Raw genomic sequence first — 7047 nt, 5'->3', positions numbered from 1 at the left:
ACACATATATATATATAAAACTACTGACTATCCTTATCAAGAAAATGGAAACAAACAATGGAAATTGCACAAAAGTAGGAAAGATGTAAGTAAAATCAAGTGGTTATCCCCCATCCACACACACACCCTTGGTAATAGGATCAAACCCAAGGGCCCCACTCCACCACTTAGCTACTTCCCCAACCCTTATAATTTGTTTTCATATCATGGTAGGATCTCACTGAATTGCCCAGGCTGGTTTCAAACTTGCTATCTTCTTGTCTCAACCTCCCACATAGGTGTGATTCCCCTACTGCATGTGGTACAATCAAAAGGATTTTATGGATCTATTTCTTTAGGAAAATTCTAATGAAGATAAACATTTTAATACTAACTTCTCATGCAAATAAAGCTGCTGTCTCAAGCTAGCTAAAGTGAAAAGCTGTTTTTTTTAAGATTTGGCTCTAGGGCCGGGGGGTTTAGCTCAGCAGTTCGGTGGCCTGCCTCGCAAGCGCAAGGACCCCAGTAACAAAAGATTTGGCTCTTTACAACATATACATTTGCTGATGCTTAACATGCTTTTTAAGATTTTAAAACATAAAATTAATTCTGTTACTGTTTCTTCCCCAGTAATGTTAAACGATCGTCCCTCCTGGAGTGGGAAGTAGACAGGATAGATTTGGCAAAAATACTGATGAGTTACATCTATTAATCACAGTTTTTGTACTCTACACATGAATAAAGAATCTCCTTGTATTGTGAAATCTTCATGCTTGTGCTACTCTCCCACTACTGCATGTGCTAACTTCAGTCCCTGGTCTTGGTCTCCTCTGACTGATAGCAAGTAAATAATATCGAATACTCGCTGGGCATGCTACAGCAACCGTGTAATCCCAGAACTCTGGGAGACAGAAGGAAAAGGACCATAAATTCAGGCCCACCCTGGGCTATTTAGCAATTTGGTGAAAGCCTGCCTCAAAACATAAAATAACAAAGGTCTGAGGATGTAAGCCAGTGCAAAAATGATTGCTACTTAATACTTAAAAAATAACTGCTAGTCTAATTTATGGATAGCTTTGTCAATGATTTCTTGACAGGCAGAAAGCAGAGATTGGCTAAAATTTTCAGTGGTTAAATTTTGAAAGAAAGTACATAGCATTGTTTCTGCTAACTTACTCTTTAGCCTGCAGCCACTTCGATGCACATGGGTTCTAATTAATAACATCATGGAAGCAGTAGCTATGTTCACATGCTACCTATCGTTCTATCATTTTATCATACAACTTCCTGTCTTCGTCTGTTATCTGCTCTTATATGAGGGTATTAAACTGGGAAGATGATAAATAAATGTTTACTTCGCTTACAGCCTTAGAGGCCGGGAAGTCTCAGAGCATGGTCCAAGATCTGGTAAGGGACTCTGCTATCCACCTCACCACAAAAAGGCCTTCATCCTCTTACAAGGCCATTGCCCCAGTGGCCCTGCTTCTTAATATTATTGCATGGTTGTTTAAATTTCAAAATTGTTTTGAAATCAATACACTAACCAGAGTACTCCCTAATTTCTTATCCAGATTTGTTTGTTCTGAGGAGGGTTAAGGGTAAGTTCTTTCTCTCAAAGATTTATGAACTGGGTAGATGGTTAGTGATACAGAATCTCCAGGTGCTGTATATTGTGGGAGCAAGGAAAGAAGGTAAGACGCAGAGTCTTAATGGCAAAGTTGACAAACAAAATGCCAAGTAGTCTCTGATAGCATCATAAAATAAACTAGCTCCCAAATTTACCAAGAAAAACCCCTTCCTTGTTTGTAACAAGCTTTATTTGAGGGACTAAAACTCAAGAAATGGTATTATTGAAAATATGTGGTGTCAGAAAAGGGCTAAAGATGTAAGGAAAGTGGGAAGGGGAGGGGAGGAGGGGTGAAGGGAGGGGAGGGACCAGGGGGAAAAATGAGAACCAAGACCTGTCATGTAAAGGTACAAGATCCCAATGATGAATGTAACTGTACTATATACCTAAAATGTACCAATAAACTCAATGAGGAAAAAAAATATGGTGTCTGTGCCAAATGCCTTAGCAAATATAAATCTTCCTTGCAGAAGGAAATATTCTTTCTACCCAAGGATGCATTACAGATTCACTTTTCTCTTTCTCTTTTCACTCTCATAATCACCTCCTAATACTTTCCAAAGGTAAATTCTGAGTTCCCACAAAGGTATGACAGTCAAATCCATCAAGATGGCCTACCACTGCCAAGTGTGGTACAGCGCGCCTGTAATCTCAGCACTCTTGCGGCTGAGAGGCAGGAGGCTCGCTGTGAGTTCAAGGCTAGCCTGAGCTACACAGCAAGATCTTGTCTTAAATAAACAAACAGACAAAAACCCCAAACCCAAGATGGTCCACCATATCCTGCTTGACACTTTAATTAACTACTCTTCCAATCACAAGATACAGTACGATAAAGACTGTATTTTCCCATTGAGGGTTTATACCCCCTACAAAGAAAAAAATCACCCTAGCTTCCATTTAAGCAGTGAATAGACATATCATCACGCCCTGGCCAACAGGAAGTAGGGCACAGTTTTGTGTTACTTCAAAGTGACGTGTCAGAGGCAGAAGGTGCACCGTCCGCCCTGGAGCCTGGCTGTGCTGTGGAAGGACACAAGGGTAGGAGCCTCAGAAGTCCTCGTGGGTAATCGGTACCCTAACCGGACAGAAGCGTACACGTCAGAGAAACGGAAGGGTCTGCACTCAGGTGCCCGTCATACACCAGTGTATCAGTTCCACCCCGTGTAAACCATCTTACGTTTGCTTTTTATTGTTACTCATAAACAGGCTAAATGAAATGCATTGACGGTCCCAACGTCAAGGTCTGGAAGGTCTCGTATAAGCAGCTCACCACGGAGCCCATCCTGCCTATTCTGATTTTGGGAATCAGTCAAAATTGGGAGCTTGGGAATAAGCGGCAGTGCTGTTCCAGCTGTGAAAAACTCATCGTCTCTGCCTTCTAGACTATTTGGCTTTAAAGACAAATGATGCCATATACGTGGCCTGCAAAGCAAACGCATTTTCCAAAAACAGGCTAGTTCACAGAAAGAGAGAAGACAGGAAAAAAATTACATCTAGATCCTACCTGCTAGGAGCATTTTGTTGTTGCCTTGTGAGACAAGGTCTCGCTATGTAGTTCAGGCTGTCCTTGAACTCGCTGTGTACCCCAGGCCTGCCTCCAATTCACAGCAATCCTACCCTTCAGCACCTGCCCCAGAGCTAGGGTTGCTTTGTGAAACAAGATCCAAAAGCATTTTCCAAAAACAGGCTAGTTCACAGAAAGACAGAAGACAGGAAAAAAAATTACATCTAGATCCTACCTGCTAGGAGCATTTTGTTGTTGCCTTTTGAGACAAGGTCTCACTATGTAGTTCAGGCTGTCCTTGAACTTACTGTGTACCCCAGGCCTGCCTCCAATTCACAGCAATCCTACCCTTCAGCACCTGCCCCAGAGCTGGGATTACAGGTGTGCCCCACCAGGCCTGGCTGTGCTAGGAGCATTTTCTTGATCTTGGTCCTGTAAAAGTAAGCCTCGTTTCTTGCTCTTCCTGGCCCTAAGCTTGGAGACACAGAAAAGTGACAGGACCACAGTGAAACCAGGTCCATGTTCTTGTTAAGAGATTGGTATTGTGGCACTGCTGAGCTTGGCTGAAAATCCCCTTGTCCTTTCTAACTATCCTTGCTGAGTACTCACTCAAGCCTTCTTAAAACAAACAGAAAAAAAATGAACGGTCCCGGGATGGTGACTGTGAACAGGTGCTCTCTGCTCAGGCAACCCCTAACGGAGGATAATACTTATTTTCTCTCTCTCTCCTTCCTTCACTGGACATTTTTAATAAATAAGGGAGATGAGTATAGCAAGATACAGAACGGACATTGTGGTAGGCAAAATTCTGTGAAGATCCCCAAGATTCTCAACCCTAGTTCACACAGAAGTGTACCTTTTCAAACTTTTGCAAACATTCAAAACTGAGGGATTTGGTAGAAGGTCCCAAATCAGTTGACTCTGAGGAAATTATCCTAGATACCACGACCTACTCAGGTGAACCCTTAAAAGGTCTGGCTTTTTGGTATGGGAAGGACTCCGGGCAGACAGAGCAAGGCACATGGGAGGGTCCGACAGTGGCTGCTCCTTAAAGTGTAACCGCTCCCTGACAGTCAGCAAGGAGACAGGGTTTATACCAATTCTAGAACTTCAAGGAACCGAGTTCCACAATGTCTACAGGAGCACAAGAGGACCCCCAAGCCGCCTGACAACACATCCTGGACAACATCTCAATTTCAGCCTTCTGACTCTGGAGCAGCAGATCAAGACCCCGGTGCCAAAATGCAGACCTCCAGGCCTATGAGCCCAAAATTGTGTGTTGTTTTAAAATGCTACGTTTGTGGTAATTTGTTACAAAGCAATAGAAAACTAATACAGACACTTCAGTGAGCTGCCGCTGGTTGCCTGAGGGAAGAAATAAATAGGGTTAGAGAGGGATTCTCCAAGCAGCTTCTGAATCTTATATTGGACATGGAAAACAGATCAAAAATTCTGTTCTAACACAAAATTATTTTATTAAACCAGAATGATAGCCTCAAGACAAACCTAGAAGAGCTTTGACGGAGAATTTAACCTAAAAAGAGAATAAACTCAGTTGCTGTTTTTATTTTCATGACAAAGGAATAAAATTTACCCTTCCCTAGAAGGAGGCAACCTCTTCCTGAACCACAGGGTCATTAGAGGTTACAAAGCATTTATTTTCCAGAGATTCACCCTACCTCCCTCTGTACCTGTTCCCAGGAGAGGGAGGGAAATTCAGTTTTTTCCTGACTGGATCCTGCATAAACATGTCCTATATGGGAGCTCTCACAGAATAACTGTAATCTCGCCAGATCAGGCAGGGATCCCCAGAGAGTAAGAACCATTAAACGCTGCATGTCGATAAAAGCCAGCAGACTGACCAGGGAGTTGACTCACCGTTTATGGAGGCTGAGGAGGTCCCGGCGACTGGCAGTCTGCAGTGGGATCCTCGGTGCTAGTAACGGGGCCAGTCCAAATCCAAAGGCCTCAGAACCAGGAAAGCCTATTGTGTAACTCTAGTCCGACAGCTGAAGCCTACGATCCAGGGAGCCTAAAGCCTGTGTACCGCCTAAGGCCTGTGGAGTGGGGACTCTGATCTTCAAGGACGCAGAAGGAAACTCACCCTATTCAGAATGAACAAATTGCCTTCTGCAGTGTTCCCGCCCCTCCGCTGACTGGACGGTACCCGCCCTGCAAGGCGGTTCCCTGCAGGTGACCCCAGCACCGTCCCGGACCCGCCCAGCGTCATGGCGCGCCTGGTTCCCTCTGCCTTTTAATCCAGACAGGAGAACATCTAGGATTAGCCTTCCTGTCCCTGTTGGTTCGAGACAGTGTCTGTTCTCAGTCTTATAAAAGTAACAGGTAATAACAGGATCCAGTCGTATTATCATAGGCCAGGGGCTTAAAAATTCTCTTTTAAAGGGAGCCTTGCAGAGAACTACAACATAGAGATAAAAGTTCAAACTTCTCGCCTAATCCAGCGTGTTTTGTTGTGTGCTCGTTTTTGTTTTTCGACAGGGTCTCGCTTATCTAGTTCAGGCTGGCCTTAAAATCACCTTGTAGCCCAGGATGGCTCGAACTCCTGGCGTTTCTCCTTCCTCAGCCTCCCCAGCGCCGGGTCGCAGGCCCGCCCCGCCATCTAGCCGTTTGTTGATCTAGTAGTGAGTGTATTTCTGTCTCCGTATACAAGAAGACTTAGAATGCCATGGTGTGTGGGAAGAATATCCATGCCCCCAGGTATCATAAAGTATTTCTAGCCTGCTGGCTGTTATGTTGATTTAGCGAATCACGAAGGGCATCATAAAATAAGAGATTCGAGTAGCTTTTCGATAGAAAAGCTCAGAATGTCTCCTGAGCTCCAAGTCCCAAGTCATCTCAAAGTTTATTTCTTCTAGAGGTTGTGGGCAGTAGTCTGAAAACCACTGACATAAGAATTACTCTAGCTGGGTACAGTGCCACAAGCCTGTGATCGCAGCACTTGGGAGGCTGAGGCAAGGGGATTACCTTGAGTTTGAGGTCATCCTGGGCTACATTGTGATTTCAAGGCCATCCTGGGCTACACAGCAAGAACCTCAAAATTTTTTTTTCGTTCTCTCTCCTCTCCCCTTCCCTCCCTCCCCCGCCCTCTCTCTCTTGCTCTCTTAACTGGGGATTGATCCCTGGAACCTGTCACAATGAGCTACACTCCCAGCACATTAATAGTAATAATAATAATAATAACAGAGTTCTACTAAGTCTCTAAAATGCAGACTCTCAAACTTGTGATCCTCCTTGCCTCAGCTTCCCAGAGTGCTAGGATTATAGGCACCACAACTGGCAGAGACAGATTATAAAGAATGAGAAAATTAAAAGAAATTGAAACTCTGGTGGGGCATGGTGGTGCGTGCCTATAATCCAAGCACTCACGAAGCCAAGGGAAGAGGATCAAACGGAGTTTGAGCACAATTCAAATTTCACAGCGAGTTCAAGGCCCGCCTGGAATACACAGCAAGACCTTGTTAAAAAGAAACTAAAATCTAATTAATTAATTAATTAATTAACTAATTGAAACTCTGACTAGGGCCACAACAGAAAAGTGTAAAGGACTGTGGCTTATATAAGAATAGGAATTTACCCCAGGAGACCAGGAAATACTTCCCCTTGGAAACTCAAGCTGAGAAATTGAGAATTTAGGGGCGAGGAGGTACAAGGAAAGCAGAAATGCCTTAACCCATGCTGCGTCTTCCATTAAGCCAAGAGGAATTTTTAGAGTTAATCATTGTTAGGCAAACAGGGAAGTTAAAGTTTACTTTCTTTGCTGGGTGTGGTGGCTCATTCCTGTAATCTCAGCATTTGGGAGGCTGAGGCAGGAGGATCACTGTGAGTTTGAGACCAGCCTGGACTACCTAGTGAGTCCAGGTCAGTCTCAACTACGTAGTGAGACCCTGTCTCAAAAAACCAAAAAAAAAAAAAAAAA

This window comes from Fukomys damarensis, unplaced genomic scaffold (assembly GCF_012274545.1).
Source record: "Fukomys damarensis isolate Sample0158 unplaced genomic scaffold, DMR_v1.0_HiC HiC_scaffold_18, whole genome shotgun sequence".
Taxonomy (NCBI): domain Eukaryota; kingdom Metazoa; phylum Chordata; class Mammalia; order Rodentia; family Bathyergidae; genus Fukomys; species Fukomys damarensis.
Note: the sequence above shows the minus strand (reverse complement) of the source record.